Source organism: Triticum aestivum, chromosome 7B (genome assembly GCF_018294505.1).
Source record: "Triticum aestivum cultivar Chinese Spring chromosome 7B, IWGSC CS RefSeq v2.1, whole genome shotgun sequence".
Classification (NCBI taxonomy): Eukaryota; Viridiplantae; Streptophyta; class Magnoliopsida; order Poales; family Poaceae; genus Triticum; species Triticum aestivum.
In genome coordinates, this window is record NC_057813.1 from 192,845,736 (window position 1) to 192,865,218 (window position 19,483).

Here is a 19,483-nt window from a genome sequence, read left to right on the forward strand (position 1 = left end):
TTCTTCCTCTCTCGCCCCCGAGCCGTGTAGCCACCGCACGAAGATCACCCGCACGCACCGCCGCGGATCTCGTCGCCGACGTGCTCCCAGCCATCCTCCGGCCACCTCTCAGTGTCCAACGCACTCACCACGCTGCGTTGAGTCCAACCGTGCACTCCCCGCACCTCACCGCACACCCTAGCCTCGAGTTCGTCCCCAACCAAACTCCGGTGGCCGCCTAGGTCGTCGCCGGCGCCAACTCCGGCCACCCCGACCCCAACTGACTCCACCAAGAGCCGCGGCTCGTCCTCAGCTCCACGTAGATGCCCTCCGCGCCCCATTTGGTGGCCGGAACGGCCAAAACCACTTCCGCCGCCGCGTCGGGCTCGCCGGCGGCTAAACGCCGGTGCAGCCGTGTTGACTTTGACCACAGGTGGGCCCCGGTTGACTTTGTTGAGTCAATGACAGGTGGGGCCCCCTTCTGCTAATTATCCAGATTAGTTTAAACTAAATTAAATTAGTTAATTAGCCACTGACACCCTGGACCCACGCGTCAGGTTTGACCTGGACCGGGTCTGTTGACTTGCTGAGGTCAGCATGACCTCATGCTGACGTAGTAAACCTTTTCTGGAATTAAAATAAATCTAAAATGATTTATAAATTCCAGGAAATAACCCAAACTTCAAAAATTCATATAAATTCAACCGTAGCTCCAAATCAAACAAATTATATATGAAAAATGATCAGAAAAATCCAATCTATCCATCTGTACTAGTTTCATGCATGTTTAAACAAACTAACTTGAGGTTTAGTGCAGAACAAGATAAAACACTTTAAAGGGCCATTTATGAGTTTGAAATTTGAATCTTTGGTTCAAATTGATTCAAACCCATCTGGTTTTAGTTGCATTAGCCCAACACACTCATATTGCCATGTTTCATGCATGCATCATATTGTCGCACATTGTTTGGTGATGGTTGTGTATCGGTGTTCTTTGCGGCAGGTTCTGCCTCCAAGGAGTACCGTGATTACCCTAGCGAAGAACCGTATCCGTGCATCGATCCATCAGGCAAGCAACCAACCATTTGATCATATCGATACAATCCCATGTTCTCGCTCCTGCTCTCTTTTACTGCATTAAGACAACGCGTTTCAAACTGCTGTGTGCTACGGTAGTTGAACCCATTTCCTCTGCATGACCTGTCATTGCCACAGTAACTAGATGAAACCCACTAGCATGTGTAGGAGTTGTTTGAGCCATATGTATGTGTTGTTCATACCTTGCTATGCCTGCTATGCTTAGAGTCGTGTCAGGTCTGGTTCATCTGGGTGATGGGCTAGAGTGAAATGATCGTGCCGGTAATGAGAGTGATGTGGTGAACACGGTTTGGTAAAGGTATCGATGAGAGGCCATGTAGGAGTACATGGTGGGTTGTTTCATTGAAGCCGACCTTAAACACTGAGATCTGTATATGTGATTTAAGATACAACTACTACCATGCATTGGGCCCTGAAATATGACCTCGCTCGACTTCTTATTCACCCTAGTCCTTTGTCCAGGAGTTGCAAGTAGTTTCTGGTGTTTGTAGCCTACTGGAGGCCGTGGACAGCGCTGACCATAGGGGTGGGCTATGATGCGGTAGGTACGTGGCCGGGAATACCGGGCACCCGTTAGGTGTCACGGAACCCTGTACACATCGTTCGGGGCCGTATGGGAAACCTCGGCCGGACTCCCTGCGGATGGAACCTGGATAGGCGATAAACCTGGACTAGAGACTTAGGTGTTTAGGTAGGTCGTGGTCTACATCCACGTCGGCTTTCGCTTGAAGTCTGCCGAGCACATGTCGTGTGCAGACGCTAAGTGGTGGAAACATGTATGAAGAAGTACACCCCTGCAGGGTTAACATGATCTATTCGAATAGCCGCGTCCGTGGTAAAGGACTACTTGGTTGCTTATACAGTTCATAGACAAGTAAACTGGATACTACTAAAAGCCTCAAGATAAGCGTGAGTGCCGAGGATGGCCCTCCGTAGGAAGACGGAGGTGGATTCTCGGTAGTGTATTGAAGTGGTGAGTAGTGGACTCGTGTGCGCAAAACCATTTCAAGTTGGAGTCTCGTAGGATAGTTTAGCCAAGAGTCAAAGCTGGCTTGCTGCAATAACTCCACCAACCCTTCTTGATAATGTGCGTGTATGTAGGATCTGACGTAAGTCTTGCTGGGTACCTTTGTACTCATGTTGCTATAATTTACATTTTACAGAAGACGCTGCAACCCCTTCTGATGGGTTCTTCGTAGACGTTGACATCGATGAGTAGACTAAGGCCCAGGTGGTAATCCTGAGCTTGTGAAGGTCCACGTAGTATAGCTAGGCTTTCCAAGCCTCTTTTATTTTACTAGTTGTCTGTACTCAGACAAGTTACTTCCGCTGCTGGTTTGTATGACTGTATGACTTGAATGTGGGTCGTGTGACCCGTACTTGTATGTATGTTATGTATGGCTCTCTGAGCCTTTAAATAAAGTACTTGTGTCGTAGAGTCATGTTGTGATGCCTTGTTGTATTTGCACATATCGAGCATATTGTGTGTATGATTGAAATGCTTGGTATGTGTGGGATCTGACTATCTAGTTGTTTATCTTTAGTAGCCTCTCTTACCGGGAAATGTCTCCTAGTGTTTTCATTGTGCCATGGTAGCTTGCTACTGCTCCGGAACACTTAGGCTGGCCGGCATGTGTCCTTCTTCGTTCCTGTGTCTGTCCCTTCGGGGAAATGTCACGCATTGAGTACCGGAGCCCTGTTAGCCCGCTACAGCCCGGTTTACCGGAGTCCTGCTAGCCCAGTGCTACAGCCCGGACCCACTTGCTGATGACCGACACGTTCGATGCTGGGTCATGGATGCCTGTCCCTGTAAGTCTGTGCCACTTTGGGTTTACGACTAGTCATGTCAGCCCGGGCTCCTTATCATATGGATGCTAGCGACATCATCATATACGTGAGCCAAAAGGCGCAAACGGTCCCAGGAAAAGGTAAGGCGACACCCGTGGGAATACCGTGCGTGAGGCCGCAAAGTGATATGAGGTGTTACAGGCTAGATTGATGTGACATTGAGTCGGGGTCCTGATAGCGTTGGCATCAGAGCCGGACTGCCTGTAGGTTCTCCAAGCCAAACTGGTCGATGTTGAGTCTAGAAATGCTTTAGTTATATGTAGGGGAATTGATTGTGGGTTGGTACGTAAGGCTCTTTTTACTTCTTTACCTCATGGCATTCTGATCTGAGTCAGTCCATTCTTCTACCGGGGCTTAAGGATTAGGATCTTCTCTCTCTATCAGGTTCACGTGTTACGAATCAGTAGTATCTTATAGGTTTGATGACTACAAGCCTAGTTCAGTTCTACTACCTTGTTATGCTGATAAGTTGAACCCAGAACCTTGATTTGATATTGTTGAGTGTCTATGCAATTTTTTTGATAAATGTCTCAAACCCTTCTTGAGCATTTACAGCCGTTATGCAACGGAGGAAGTTTCTACTGATGCCAAGAAGCAGGCAAGGTTCCGTAAGGGGCTTAGTCCTGAGCTTTGCCGCGACCTCCGTCTGCATGAGTGCACATCTTTTTAGAAGCTTGTTAACAAAGCCATCAGTGATGAGACTGGTCAGACTGATTATGAAGCAACACGCAAGCATGGCCGTGACTTGGGTTCCTCATCCGGTGCTGGTCCTCAGAAGTGCCGCGTGTGGGTGCCTAACACTGCCCTGCCACCCAGGTTCACACCGAGGCCATCCTTCCAGGCGCCTCGCCCAGCTCAGCCATATGCACCAGCCAAGCCCTATGGTGGTTCAACCAACAATGCTCCTCCACGTACCAGTTCCGTGACTTGTTCCAAGTGTGGGGAATCAGGCCACTATATGCGCGAGTGTCCCCAAACCAACCCCAACTAGACAGCAAAAACTGTTGGCCGCGGCAAGCCGACAGGGAAAGTGTTCTACGCCAAGCCGGCCACCACTGCTCGTGGCCATGTTAATTGTGTTTTTGCAGAAGAGGCTCAAGAAGATCCCAACGTCGTTCTCGGTACGCTCCTTGTTAATTGCCACCCGGCATCTGTTCTTTTCGATACAGGAGCATCTCATTCATTTATATCCGAGAGCTATGCTCGTCTGCATAACACCACATTCTGTGAGATGCCCACCTCTATGGTAATTCAAACTCCGGGATCCAAATGGCAAACTTCTAGAGTAAGCCATGGAAATGAAATTCAAGTCGACAAACTTGTTTTTCTCGCATCTTTGATAGCCCTCAAAACTTCGGATATTAATATCATCTTGGGTATGGACTGGATGTCAGCCCATCATACCAAAATTGATTGCTTCTCTAGGACTGTTCAACTCACCCATCCTTCGGGGAAGATAGTCAATGTCTTGACCTGAATAGCCAAGCGACAGTTATATTCTCTTAACGCCAGCCCTTTGCCAGACCTTGAGGACGTTCCGGTAGTCCGTGACTTTCCGGATGTCTTCCCATAGGAATTGCCAGGTGTTCCACCTGACAGAGATGTCGAATTCGTGATAGATCTCATTCCAGGAACTGTCCCGATTTCCAGAAGACCCTACAAGATGGCACCTTTTGAACTAGCTGAGCTTAAGAAACAACTCGATGAGTCCTTGAAAAAGGGTTTCATCCGACCTAGTTCATCTCCTTGGGCTTGCCCCGTCCTCTTCGTCAAGAAGAAGGATGGTACGGACCGGATGGTTGTAGATTATCGACCTGTCAACTTGGTCACAATTAAGAACAAGTATCCGCTCCCCAGGATCAACGACCTGTATGATCAGCTCGCTGGATCCTCAGTCTTCTCTAAAATGGATTTGAGGTCGGGCTACCATCAAATCAAAATAAGAAATGGGGACATTCCGAAAACAGCCTTTGTTACTCGTTATGGCCAATACGAGTACACCGTCATGTCCTTCGGTTTAACCAACGCTCCAGCCACCTTCTCTCGGTTGATGAACTCAATCTTCATGGAGTATTTGGATAAATTCGTCGTGGTTTACCTCGATGATATACTCATCTACTCCAAGAACGAGAAAGAACATGCCGAACACCTAAGGCTAGTGTTGAAGAAACTTCGAGAGCATCGCCTTTATGCCAAATTTTCTAAATGTGAATTCTGGTTGTCAGAAGTGACCTATCTTGGACATGTAATTTCTGGTAAAGGCATTGTTGTTAACCCTGAGCGAGTTCAAGCCGTTCTTAATTGGACTCCACCTGAATCGGTCAAGCAAGTTCGGAGTTTCCTTGGCCTAGCGAGCTATTGCCGTCGCTTTGTCGAGAATTTCTCCAAAGTTGCCAAACCTCTAACTGAACTCCTCAAGAAAGATAAAAAGTTCGAGTGGACTCCACAATGTGAGCACAATTTTCAGGAACTGAAAAGACGCCTGACATCTGCTCCCGTATTGGTACCGCCCGATTTCTCTAAGGACTTTGTTATCTACTGCGACGCCTCGCGACAAGGACTAGGTTGTATTCTCATGCAAGATCGACACGTAATTGCTTATGCTTCACGGCAACTACACCCACATGAGGAAAACTACCCCACTCATGATCTAGAGCTTGCAGCTGTAGTCCATGCACTCAAAACATGGCAACATTACCTTCTCGGTAATCGTTGCGAAATCTACACTGATCACCAAAGTCTAAAGTACATATTCACCCAACCGGATTTAAATCTCAGGCAAAGACGTTGGGTTGAGTTGATCACAGATTTCGACTTAGGAATAACTTACACCCCAGGGAAAGCCAACGTCATGGCTGATGCGCTAAGTCGTAAATCTTATTGTAACAACCTGATGTTACAACAAAGTCAACCGCTTCTCCATGAGGAATTTCGGAAGCTTAACCTTCACATTGTTCCTCAAGGATTTCTTTCCACCTTGGTGGCGAAACCTACCCTTACGGATCAAATCATCGCTGCCCAAAAGCGAGATAAGGGAATATCTAAGATCAAGGAGAACATTGCTAGCGGAGGTGCTAGATGTTTCTCCACAAATGATCATGGTGTTGTGTACTTTGAGAACCGTTTAGTGGTTCCCAAGAACCAGCATCTACGGCAGTTGATCCTTAAGGAGGCTCATGAATCTCCTCTCACCATTCATCCCGGTAGTACCAAGATGTATCAGGACCTACGCCAGAGGTTTTGGTGGACTAGGATGAAGAGAGAAATTGCTCGGTATATTGCTAATTGCGATGTCTGCCGTCGTGTAAAAGCAGAGCATCAACGGCCTGCTGGCACCCTTCAACCCCTAGCTATTCCTGAATGGAAATGGGATAAAATTGGTATGGACTTCATCACCGGTTTTCCCAGGACCAAGAGAGGGAATAATGCTATCTTCGTCGTTATCGATCGTCTTTCCAAAGTGGCCCATTTCCTGCCTGTTCGTGAGAGTATAACTGCTAGTCAGTTGGCAGACTTATACATCTCCCGAATAGTGTCTCTCCATGGCATTCCTTTGGAAATTAACTCGGATCGAGGAAGTCTTTTCACCTCTCGATTTTGGGAAAGTTTCCAAAATGCTATGGGAACCCGCCTTTCTTTTAGTACCGCTTTCCACCCTCAATCAAGTGGTCGAGTGGAACGCGTCAACCAGATTCTAGAAGACATGCTTCGAGCTTCTGTTATCTCATTCGGAATGGAGTGGGAGAAATGCCTTCCATTTGCCGAATTTGCTTATAACAACAGTTATCAATCCAGCTTGGGCAAAGCCCCTTTTGAAGTTCTCTATGGGCGAAGGTGTCGAACGCCTCTTAACTGGTCAGAAACCGGGGAAAGACAATTCTTTGGCCCGGATATGATTCAGGAAGCAGAAGAGCAAGTTCGCATCGTTCGTGAAAAGTTGAAAACAGCCCAATCTCGTCAAAAGAGTCAATATGACCGAAAACATAAGGCTATGACTTTTGAGGTTGACGAGAAGGCTTACCTTCGGGTTACTCCTCTGAAGGGAACCCATCGCTTCGGTATCAAGGGCAAATTGGCTCCTCGTTACATTGGACCCTTTCGCATTCTCGCAAAACTAGGAGAAGTTGCCTACCAATTGGATGTTGGGTTTCGTAGTAATTTCAAAAAATTTCCTACGCGCACACAGGATCGTGTGATGCATAGCAACGAGAGGAGAGTGTTGTCTACGTACCCAACGCAGACCGACTGCGGAAGCAATGACACGACGTAGAGGAAGTAGTCGTACGTCTTCACGATCCAACCGATCAAGCATCGAAACTACGGCACCTCCGAGTTTGAGCACACGTTCAGCTCGATGACGATCCCCGGACTCCGATCCAGCAAAGTGTCGGGGAAGAGTTTCGTCAGCACGACGGCGTGGTGACGATCTTGATGAACTACAGCAGCAGGGCTTCGCCTAAACTCCGCTACAGTATTATCGAGGAATATGGTGGCAGGGGGCACCGCACACGGCTAAGGAATCGATCACGTGGATCAACTTGTGTCAACTTGTGTGTTTAGAGGTGCCCCTGCCTCCGTATATAAAGGAGCCAAGGGGGGAGGAGGCGCCGGCCAGGAGGAGGTGGCGCAGGAGGAGTCCTACTCCTACCGGGAGTAGGACTCCCCTCCAATCCTATTCCAACTAGGATTCCCAAGGGGGAAAGAGGGAGAGGGGTGGCCGGCCACCTCTCCTAGTCCTAATAGGACTAGGGGAAGGGGGGAGGCGCGCAGCCCCCTTGGGCTGCCCCTTTCCCCTTTCCACTAAGGCCCATGATGGCCCATATGGCTCCCGGGGGGTTCCGGTAACCTCCCGGTAACCCGGTAAAATCCCGATTTCACCCGGAACACTTACGATGTCCAAACATAGACTTCCAATATATCAATCTTTATGTCTCGACCATTTCGAGACTCCTCGTCATGTCCGTGATCACATCCGGGACTCCGAACAACCTTCGGTACATCAAAATGCATAAACTCATAATATAACTGTCATCGTAACCTTAAGCGTGCGGACCCTACGGGTTCGAGAACAATGTAGACATGACCGAGACACGTCTCCGGTCAATAACCAATAGCGGGACCTGGATGCCCATATTGGCTCCTACATATTCTACGAAGATCTTTATCGGTCAGACCGCATAACAACATACGTTGTTCCCTTTGTCATCGGTATGTTACTTGCCCGAGATTCGATCGTCGGTATCCAATACCTAGTTCAATCTCGTTACTGGCAAGTCTCTTTACTCGTTCCGTAATACATCATCTCACAACTAACATATTAGTTGTAATGCTTGCAAGGCTTATGTGATGTGTATTACCGAGAGGGCCCAGAGATACCTCTCCGACAATCGGAGTGACAAATCCTAATCTCGAAATACGCCAACCCAACATCGACCATTGGAGACACCTGTAGTACTCCTTTATAATCACCCAGTTACGTTGTGACGTTTGGTAGTACCGAAAGTGTTCCTCCGGTAAACGGGAGTTGCATAATCTCATAGTCATAGGAACATGTATAAGTCATGAAGAAAGCAATAGCAACATACTAAACGATCGGGTGCTAAGCTAATGGAATGGGTCATGTCAATCAGATCATTCTACTAATGATGTGACCTCGTTAATCAAATAACAACTCATTGTTCATGGTTAGGAAACATAACCATCTTTGATTAACGAGCTAGTCTAGTAGAGGCATACTAGTGACACTTTGTTTGTCTATGTATTCACACATGTATTATGTTTCCGGTAAATACAATTCTAGCATGAATAATAAACATTTATCATGATTATAAGGAAATAAATAATAACTTTATTATTGCCTCTAGGGCATATTTCCTTCAGTCTCCCACTTGCACTAGAGTCAATAATCTAGATTACACTGTAATGATTCTAACACCCATGGAGCTTTGGTGCTGATCATGTTTTGCTCGTGGAAGAGGCTTAGTCAACGGGTCTGCAACATTCAGATCCGTATGTACCTTGCAAATCTCTATGTCTCCCACCTGGACTAGATCCCGGATGGAGTTGAAGCGTCTCTTGATGTGTTTGGTCCTTTTGTGAAATCTGGATTCCTTTGCCAAGGCAATTGCACCAGTATTGTCACAAAAGATTTTCATTGGACCCGATGCACTAGTTATGACACCTAGATCGGATATGAACTCCTTCATCCAGACTCCTTCATTTGCTGCTTCCGAAGCAGCTATGTATTCCGCTTCACATGTAGATCCCGCTACGACGCTTTGTTTAGAACTGCACCAACTGACAGCTCCACCGTTTAATGTAAACACGTATCCGGTTTGCGATTTAGAATCGTCCGGATCAGTGTCAAAGCTTGCATCAACGTAACCTTTTACGATGAGCTCTTTGTCACCTCCATATACGAGAAACATATCCTTAGTCCTTTTCAGGTATTTCAGGATGTTCTTGACCGCTGTCCAGTGATCCACTCCTGGATTACTTTGGTACCTCCCTGCTAAACTTATAGCAAGGCACACATCAGGTCTGGTACACAGCATTGCATACATGATAGAGCCTATGGCTGATGCATAGGGAACATCTTTCATATTCTCTCTATCTTCTGCAGTGGTCGGGCATTGAGTCTTACTCAATTTCACACCTTGTAATACAGGCAAGAATCCTTTCTTTGCTTGATCCATTTTGAATTTCTTCAAAATCTTGTCAAGGTATGTGCTTTTGTGAAAGTCCAATTAAGCGTCTTGATCTATCTCTATAGATCTTAATGCCTAATATGTAAGCAGCTTCACCGAGGTCTTTCATTGAAAAACTTTTATTCAAGTATCCCTTTATGCTATCCAGAAATTCTATATCATTTCCAATCAGTAATATGTCATCCACATATAATATCAGAAATGCTACAGAGCTCCCACTCACTTTCTTGTAAATACAGGCTTCTTCGAAAGTCTGTGTAAAACCAAATGCTTTGATCACACTATCAAAACGTTTATTCCAACTCCGAGAGGCTTGCACCAGTCCATAAATGGATCGCTGGAGCTTGCACACTTTGTTAGCTCCCTTTGGATCGACAAAACCTTCTGGTTGCATCATATACAACTCTTCTTCCAGAAATCCATTCAGGAATGCAGTTTTGACATCCATTTGCCAAATTTCATAATCATAAAATGCGGCAATTGCTAACATGATTCGGACGGACTTAAGCATCGCTACGGGTGAGAAGGTCTCATCGTAGTCAATCCCTTGAACTTGCCGAAAACCTTTTGCGACAAGTCGAGCTTTGTAGACAGTAACATTACCATCAGCGTCAGTCTTCTTCTTTAAAGATCCATTTATTCTCAATTGCTTGCCGATCATCGGGCAACTCAACCAAAGTCCATACTTTGTTCTCATACATGGATCCCATCTCAGATTTCATGGCTTCAAGCCACTTTGCGGAATCTGGGCTCACCATCGCTTCTTCATAGTTCGTAGGTTCATCATGATCTAGTAGCATGACCTCCAGAACAGGATTACCATACCACTCTGGTGCGGATCTTACTCTGGTTGATCTACGAGGTTCAACAGTATCTTGATCTGAAGTTTCATGATCATTATCATTGGCTTCCTCACTAACTGGTGTAGGTGTCACTGAAACAGTTTTCTGTGATGAACTACTTTCCAGTAAGGGAGCGGGTACAGTTACCTCGTCAAGTTCTACTTTCCTCCCACTCACTTCTTTCGAGAGAAACTCCTTCTCTAGAAATGATCCATTCTTAGCAACGAATGTCTTGCCTTCGGATCTGTGATAGAAGGTGTACCCAACAGTTTCCTTTGGGTATCCTATGAAGACACATTTCTCCGATTTGGGTTCGAGCTTATCAGGTTGAAGCTTTTTCACATAAGCATCGCAGCCCCAAACTTTAAGAAACGACAACTTTGGTTTCTTGCCAAACCACAGTTCATAAGGCGTCGTCTCAACGGATTTTGATGGTGCCCTATTTAACGTGAATGCGGCCGTCTCTAAAGCATATCCCCAAAAAGATAGTGGTAAATCAGTAAGAGACAGCATAGATCGCACCATATCTAGTAAAGTACGATTACGACGTTCGGACACACCATTACGCTGTGGTGTTCCGGGTGGCGTGAGTTGCGAAACTATTCCACAGTTTTTCAAATGTACACCAAACTCGTAACTCAAATATTCTCCTCCACGATCAGATCGTAGAAACTTTATTTTCTTGTTACGATGATTTTCAACTTCACTCTGAAATTCTTTGAACTTTTCAAATGTTTCAGACTTATGTTTCATTAAGTAGATATACCCATATCTGCTTAAATCATCTGTGAAGGTGAGAAAATAACGATATCCGCCACGAGCCTCAATATTCATCGGGCCACATACATCGGTATGTATGATTTCCAACAAATCTGTTGCTCTCTCCATAGTACCGGAGAACGGTGTTTTAGTCATCTTGCCCATGAGGCACGGTTCGCAAGTACCAAGTGATTCATAATCGAGTGGTTCCAAAAGTCCATCAGCATGGAGTTTCTTCATGCGCTTTATACCGATATGACCTAAACGACAGTGCCACAAATAAGTTGCACTTTCATTATCAACTCTGCATCTTTTGGCTTCAATATTATGAATATGTGTATTACTACTATCGAGATTCAATAAGAATAGACCACTCTTCAAGGGTGCATGACCATAAAAGATATTACTCATATAAATAGAACAACCATTATTCTCTGATTTAAATGAATAACCGTCTCGCATTAAACAAGATCCAGATATAATGTTCATGCTCAACGCTGGCACCAAATAACAATTATTTAGGTCTAATATTAATCCCGAAGGTAGATGTAGAGGTAGCGTGCCGACTGCGATTACATCGACTTTGGAACCGTTTCCCACGCGCATCGTCACCTCGTCCTTTGCCAGTGCCCGCTTATTCCGTAGTCCCTGTTTCGAGTTGCAAATATTAGCAACAGAACCAGTATCAAATACCCAGGTGCTACTGCGAGCTCTAGTAAGGTACACATCAATAACATGTATATCACATATACCTTTGTTCACCTTGCCATCCTTCTTATCCGCCAAATACTTGGGGCAGTTCCGCTTCCAGTGACTAGTCTGCTTGCAGTAGAAGCACTCAGTTTCAGGCTTAGGTCCAGACTTGGGTTTCTTCTCTTGAGCAGCAACTTGCTTGCCGTTCTTCTTGAAGTTCCCCTTTTTCTTCCCTTTGCCCTTTTTCTTGAAACTAGTGGTCTTGTTAACCATCAACACTTGATGCTCCTTCTTGATTTCTACCTCCGCAGCTTTCAGCATTGCGAAGAGCTCGGAAATAGTCTTGTTCATCCCTTGCATATTATAGTTCATCACGAAGCTCTTGTAGCTTGGTGGCAGTGATTGGAGAATTCTGTCAATGACGCAATCATCTAGAAGATTAACTCCCAATTGAATCAAGTGATTATTATACCCAGACATTTTGAGTATATGCTCACTGACAGAACTGTTCTCCTCCATCTTGCAGCTATAGAACTTATTGGAGACTTCATATCTCTCAATTCGAGCATTTGCTTGAAATATTAACTTCAACTCCTGGAACATCTCATATGCTCCATGACGTTCAAAACGTCGTTGAAGTCCCGATTCTAAGCCGTAAAGCATGGCACACTGAACTATCGAGTAGTCATCAGCTTTGCTTTGCCAGACGTTCATAACATCTGGTGTTGCTCCAGCAGCAGGCCTGGCACCCAGCGGTGCTTCCAGGACGTAATTTTTCTGTGCAGCAATGAGGATAATCCTCAAGTTACGGACCCAGTCCGTGTAATTGCTACCATCATCTTTCAACTTTGCTTTCTCAAGGAACACATTAAAATTCAACGGAACAACAGCACGAGCCATCTATCTACAATCAACATAAACAAGCAAGATACTATCAGGTACTAAGTTCATGATAAATTTAAGTTCAATTAATCATATTATTTAAGGACTCCCACTTAGATAGACATCCCTCTAATCCTCTAAGTGATTACGTGATCCAAATCAACTAAACCATGACCGATCATCACGTGAGATGGAGTAGTTTTCAATGGTGAACATCGTTATGTTGATCATATCTACTATATGATTCACGCTCGACCTTTCGGTCTCCGTGTTCCGAGGCCATATCTGCATATGCTAGGCTCGTCAAGTTTAACCTGAGTATTCTGCGTGTGCAAAACTGGCTTGCACCCGTTGTAGATGGACGTAGAGCTTATCACACCCGATCATCACGTGGTGTCTGGGCACGACGAACTTTGGCAACGGTGCATACTCAGGGAGAACACTTCTTGATAATTTAGTGAGAGATCATATTATAATGCTACCGTCAATCAAAGCAAGATAAGATGCATAAAAAGATAAACATCACATGCAATCAATATAAGTGATATGATATGGTCATCATCATCTTGTGCTTGTGATCTCCATCTCCGAAGCACCGTCATGATCACCATCGTCACCGGCGCGACACCTTGATCTCCATCGTAGCATCGTTGTCGTCTCGCCAATCTTATGCTTCCACGACTATCACTACCGTTTAGTAATAAAGTAAAGCATTACATCGCGATTGCATTGCATACAATAAAGCGACAACCATATGGCTCCTGCCAGTTGCCGATAACTCGGTTACAAAACATGATCATCTCATACAATAAAATTCAGCATCATGCTTTGACCATATCACATCACAACATGCCCTGCAAAAACAAGTTAGACGTCCTCTACTTTGTTGTTGCTTGTTTTACGTGGCTGCTACGGGCTTAAGTAAGAACCAATCTCACCTACGCATCAAAACCACAACGATAGTTTGTCAAATAGACTCCATTTTAACCTTCGCAAGGACCGGGCGTAGCCATACTTGGTTCAACTAAAGTTGGAGAGACAGTCGCCCGCAAGCCATCTCTGTGCAAAGCACGTCGAGGGAACCGGTCTCGCGTAAGCGTACGCGTAAGGTTGGTCTGGGTCGTCTCGTCCAACAATACCGCCGAACCAAAATATGACATGCTGGTAGGCAGTATGACTTGTATCGTCCACAACTCACTTGTGTTCTACTCGTGCATATAACATCAACATCAATAACCAGGCTCGGATGCCACTGTTGGGTTTCGTAGTAATTTCAAAAAATTTCCTACGCGCACACAGGATCATGTGATGCATAGCAACGAGAGGAGAGTGTTGTCTACGTACCCAACGCAGACCGACTGCGGAAGCGATGACACGACATAGAGGAAGTAGTCGTACGTCTTCACGATCCAACCGATCAAGCACCGAAACTACGGCACCTCCGAGTTCGAGCACACGTTCAGCTCGATGACGATCCCCGGACTCCGATCCAGCAAAGTGTCGGGGAAGAGTTTCGTCAGCACGATGGCGTGGTGACGATCTTGATGAACTACAGCAGCAGGGCTTCGCCTAAACTCCGCTACAGTATTATCGAGGAATATGGTGGCAGGGGGCACCGCACACGGCTAAGGAATCGATCACGTGGATCAACTTGTGTCAACTTGTGTGTTTAGAGGTGCCCCTGCCTCCGTATATAAAGGAGCCAAGGGGGAAGGGGGCGCCGGCCAAGAGGGAGAGGCGCAGGAGGAGTCCTACTCCTACCGGGAGTAGGACTCCCCCCCAATCCTATTCCAACTAGGATTCCCAAGGGGGAAAGAGGGAGAGGGGTGGCCGGCCACCTCTCCTAGTCCTAATAGGACTAGGGGAAGGGGGAGGCGCGCAGCCCCCTTGGGCTGCCCCTTTCTCCTTTCCACTAAGGCCCATGATGGCCCATATGGCTCCCGGGGGGTTCCGGTAACCTCCCGGTAACCCGGTAAAATCCCGATTTCACCCGGAACACTTCCGATGTCCAAACATAGACTTCCAATATATCAATCTTTATGTCTCGACCATTTCGAGACTCCTCGTCATGTCCGTGATCACATCCGGGACTCCGAACAACCTTCGGTACATCAAAATGCATAAACTCATAATATAACTGTCATCGTAACCTTAAGCGTGCGGACCCTACGGGTTCGAGAACAATGTAGACATGACCGAGACACGTCTCCGGTCAATAACCAATAGCGGGACCTGGATGCCCATATTGGCTCCTACATATTCTACGAAGATCTTTATCGGTCAGACCGCATAACAACATACGTTGTTCCCTTTGTCATCGGTATGTTACTTGCCCGAGATTCGATCGTCGGTGTCCAATACCTAGTTCAATCTCGTTACTGGCAAGTCTCTTTACTCGTTCCGTAATACATCATCTCACAACTAACATATTAGCTGTAATGCTTGCAAGGCTTATGTGATGTGTATTACCGAGAGGGCCCAGAGATACCTCTCCGACAATCGGAGTGACAAATCCTAATCTCGAAATACGCCAACCCAACATCGACCATTGGAGACACCTGTAGTACTCCTTTATAATCACCCAGTTACGTTGTGACGTTTGGTAGTACCCAAAGTGTTCCTCCGGTAAACGGGAGTTGCATAATCTCATAGTCATAGGAACATGTATAAGTCATGAAGAAAGCAATAGCAACATACTAAACGATCGGGTGCTAAGCTAATGGAATGGGTCATGTCAATCAGATCATTCTACTAATGATGTGACCTCGTTAATCAAATAACAACTCATTGTTCATGGTTAGGAAACTTAACCATCTTTGATTAACGAGCTAGTTAAGTAGAGGCATACTAGTGACACTCTGTTTGTCTATGTATTCACACATGTATTATGTTTCCGGTAAATACAATTCTAGCATGAATAATAAACATTTATCATGATTATAAGGAAATAAATAATAACTTTATTATTGCCTCTAGGGCATATTTCCTTCAGTCTCCCACTTGCACTAGAGTCAATAATCTAGATTACACTGTAATGAATCTTACACCCATGGAGCTTTGGTGCTGATCATGTTTTGCTCGTGGAAGAGGCTTAGTCAACGGGTCTGCAACATTCAGATCCGTATGTATCTTGCAAATCTCTATGTCTCCCACCTGGACTAGATCCCGGATGGAGTTGAAGCGTCTCTTGATGTGTTTGGTCCTTTTGTGAAATCTGGATTCCTTTGCCAAGGCAATTGCACCAGTATTGTCACAAAAGATTTTCATTGGACCCGATGCACTAGGTATGACACCTAGATCGGATATGAACTCCTTCATCCAGACTCCTTCATTTGCTGCTTCCGAAGTAGCTATGTATTCCGCTTCACATGTAGATCCCGCTACAACGCTTTGTTTGGAACTGCACCAACTGACAGCTCCACCGTTTAATGTAAACACGTATCCGGTTTGCGATTTAGAATCGTCCGGATCAGTGTCAAAGCTTGCATCAACGTAACCTTTTACGATGAGCTCTTTGTCACTTCCATATACGAGAAACATATCCTTAGTCCTTTTCAGGTATTTCAGGATGTTCTTGACTGCTGTCCAGTGATCCATTCCTGGATTACTTTGGTACCTCCCTACTAAACTTATAGCAAGGCACACATCAGGTCTGGTACACAGCATTGCATACATGATAGAGCCTATGGCTGATGCATAGGGAACATCTTTCATATTCTCTCTATCTTCTGCAGTGGTCGGGCATTGAGTCTTACTCAATTTCACACCTTGTAACACAGGCAAGAACCCTTTCTTTGCTTGATCCATTTTGAATTTCTTCAAAATTTTGTCAAGGTATGTGCTTTGTGAAAGTCCAATTAAGCGTCTTGATCTATCTCTATAGATCTTAATGCCTAATATGTAAGCAGCTTCACCGAGGTCTTTCATTGAAAAACTTTTATTCAAGTATCCCTTTATGCTATCCAGAAATTCTATATCATTTCCAATCAGTAATATGTCATCCACATATAATATCAGAAATGCTACAGAGCTCCCACTCACTTTCTTGTAAATACAGGCTTCTCCGAAAGTCTGTATAAAACCAAATGCTTTGATCACACTATCAAAACGTTTATTCCAACTCCGAGAGGCTTGCACCAGTCCATAAATGGATCGCTGGAGCTTGCACACTTTGTTAGCTCCCTTTGGATCGACAAAACCTTCTGGTCGCATCATATACAACTCTTCTTCCAGAAATCCATTTAGGAATGCAGTTTTGACATCCATTTGCCAAATTTCATAATCATAAAATGCGGCAATTGCTAACATGATTCGGACGGACTTAAGCATCGCTACGGGTGAGAAGGTCTCATCGTAGTCAATTCCTTGAACTTGCCGAAAACCTTTTGCGACAAGTCGAGCTTTGTAGACAGTAACATTACCATCAGCGTCAGTCTTCTTCTTAAAAATCCATTTATTCTCAATTGCTTGCCGATCATCGGGCAAGTCAACCAAAGTCCATACTTTGTTCTCATACATGGATCCCATCTCAGATTTCATGGCTTCAAGCCACTTTACGGAATCTGGGCTCACCATCGCTTCTTCATAGTTCGTAGGTTCATCATGATCTAGTAGCATGACCTCCAGAATAGGATTACCGTACCACTCTGGTGCGGATCTTACTCTGGTTGATCTACGCGGTTCAGTAGTATCTTGATCTGAAGTTTCATGATCATTATCATTGGCTTCCTCACTAACTGGTGTAGGTGTCACTGAAACAGTTTTCTGTGATGAACTACTTTCCAGTAAGGGAGCAGGTACAGTTACCTCGTCAAGTTCTACTTTCCTCCCACTCACTTCTTTCGAGAGAAACTCCTTCTCTAGAAATGATCCATTCTTAGCAACGAATGTTTTGCCTTCGGATCTGTGATAGAAGGTGTACCCAACAGTTTCCTTTGGGTATCCTATGAAGACACATTTCTCCGATTTGGGTTCGAGCTTATCAGGTTGAAGCTTTTTCACATAAGCATCGCAGCCCCAAACTTTAAGAAACGACAACTTTGGTTTCTTGCCAAACCACAGTTCATAAGGCGTCGTCTCAACGGATTTTGATGGTGCCCTATTTAACGTGAATGCGGCCGTCTCTAAAGCATATCCCCAAAATGATAGCGGTAAATCAGTAAGAGACATCATAGATCGCACCATATCTAGTAAAGTACGATTACGACGTTCGGACACACCATTACGCTGTGGTGTTCCGGGTGGCGTGAGTTGCGAAACTATTCCACAGTTTTCAAATGTACACCAAACTCGTAACTCAAATATTCTCCTCGACGATCAGATCGTAGAAACTTTATTTTCTTGTTACGATGATTTTCAACTTCACTCTGAAATTCTTTGAACTTTTCAAATGTTTCAGACTTATGTTTCATTAAGTAAATATACCCATATCTGCTTAAATCATCTGTGAAGGTGAGAAAATAACGATATCCGCCACGAGCCTCAATATTCATCGGGCCACATACATCGGTATGTATGATTTCCAACAAATCTGTTGCTCTCTCCATAGTACCGGAGAACGGTGTTTTAGTCATCTTGCCCAAGAGGCACGGTTCGCAAGTACCAAGTGATTCATAATCAAGTGGTTCCAAAAGTCCATCGGTATGGAGTTTCTTCATGCGCTTTATACCGATATGACCTAAACGACAGTGCCACAAATAAGTTGCACTTTCATTATCAACTCTGCATCTTTTGGCTTCAACATTATGAATATGTGTATTACTACTATCGAGATTTAATAAAAATAGACCACTCTTCAAGGGTGCATGACCATAAAAGATATTACTCATATAAATAGAACAACCATTATTCTCTGATTTAAATGAATAACCGTCTCGCATTAAACAAGATCCAAATATAATGTTCATGCTCAACGCTGGCACCAAATAACAATTACTTAGGTCTAATATTAATCCCGAAGATAGATGTAGAGGTAGCGTGCCGACTGCGATCACATCGACTTTGGAACAGTTTCCCACGCGCATCGTCACCTCGTCCTTTGCCAGTGCCCGCTTATTCTGTAGTCCCTGTTTCGAGTTGCAAATATTAGCAACAGAACCAGTATCAAATACCCAGGTGCTACTGCGAGCTCTAGTAAGGTACACATCAATAACATGTATATCACATATACCTTTGTTCACCTTGCCATCCTTCTTATCCGCCAAATACTTGGGGCAGTTCCGCTTCCAGTGACCAGTCTACTTGCAGTAGAAGCACTCAGTTTCAGGCTTAGGTCCAGACTTAGGTTTCTTCTCTTGAGCAGCAACTTGTTTGCCGTTCTTCTTGAAGTTCCCCTTTTTCTTCCCTTTGCCCTTTTTCTTGAAACTAGTGGTCTTGTTAACCATCAACACTTGATGCTCCTTCTTGATTTCTACCTCCGCAGCTTTCAGCATTGCGAAGAGCTCGGGAATAGTCTTGTTCATCCCTTGCATATTATAGTTCATTACGAAGCTCTTGTAGCTTGGTGGCAGTGATTGGAGAATTCTGTCGATGACGCAATCATCCGGAAGATTAACTCCCAATTGAATCAAGTGATTATTATACCCAGACATTTTGAGTATATGCTCACTGACAGAACTGTTCTCCTCCATCTTGCAGCTATAGAACTTATTGGAGACTTCATATCTCTCAATCCGG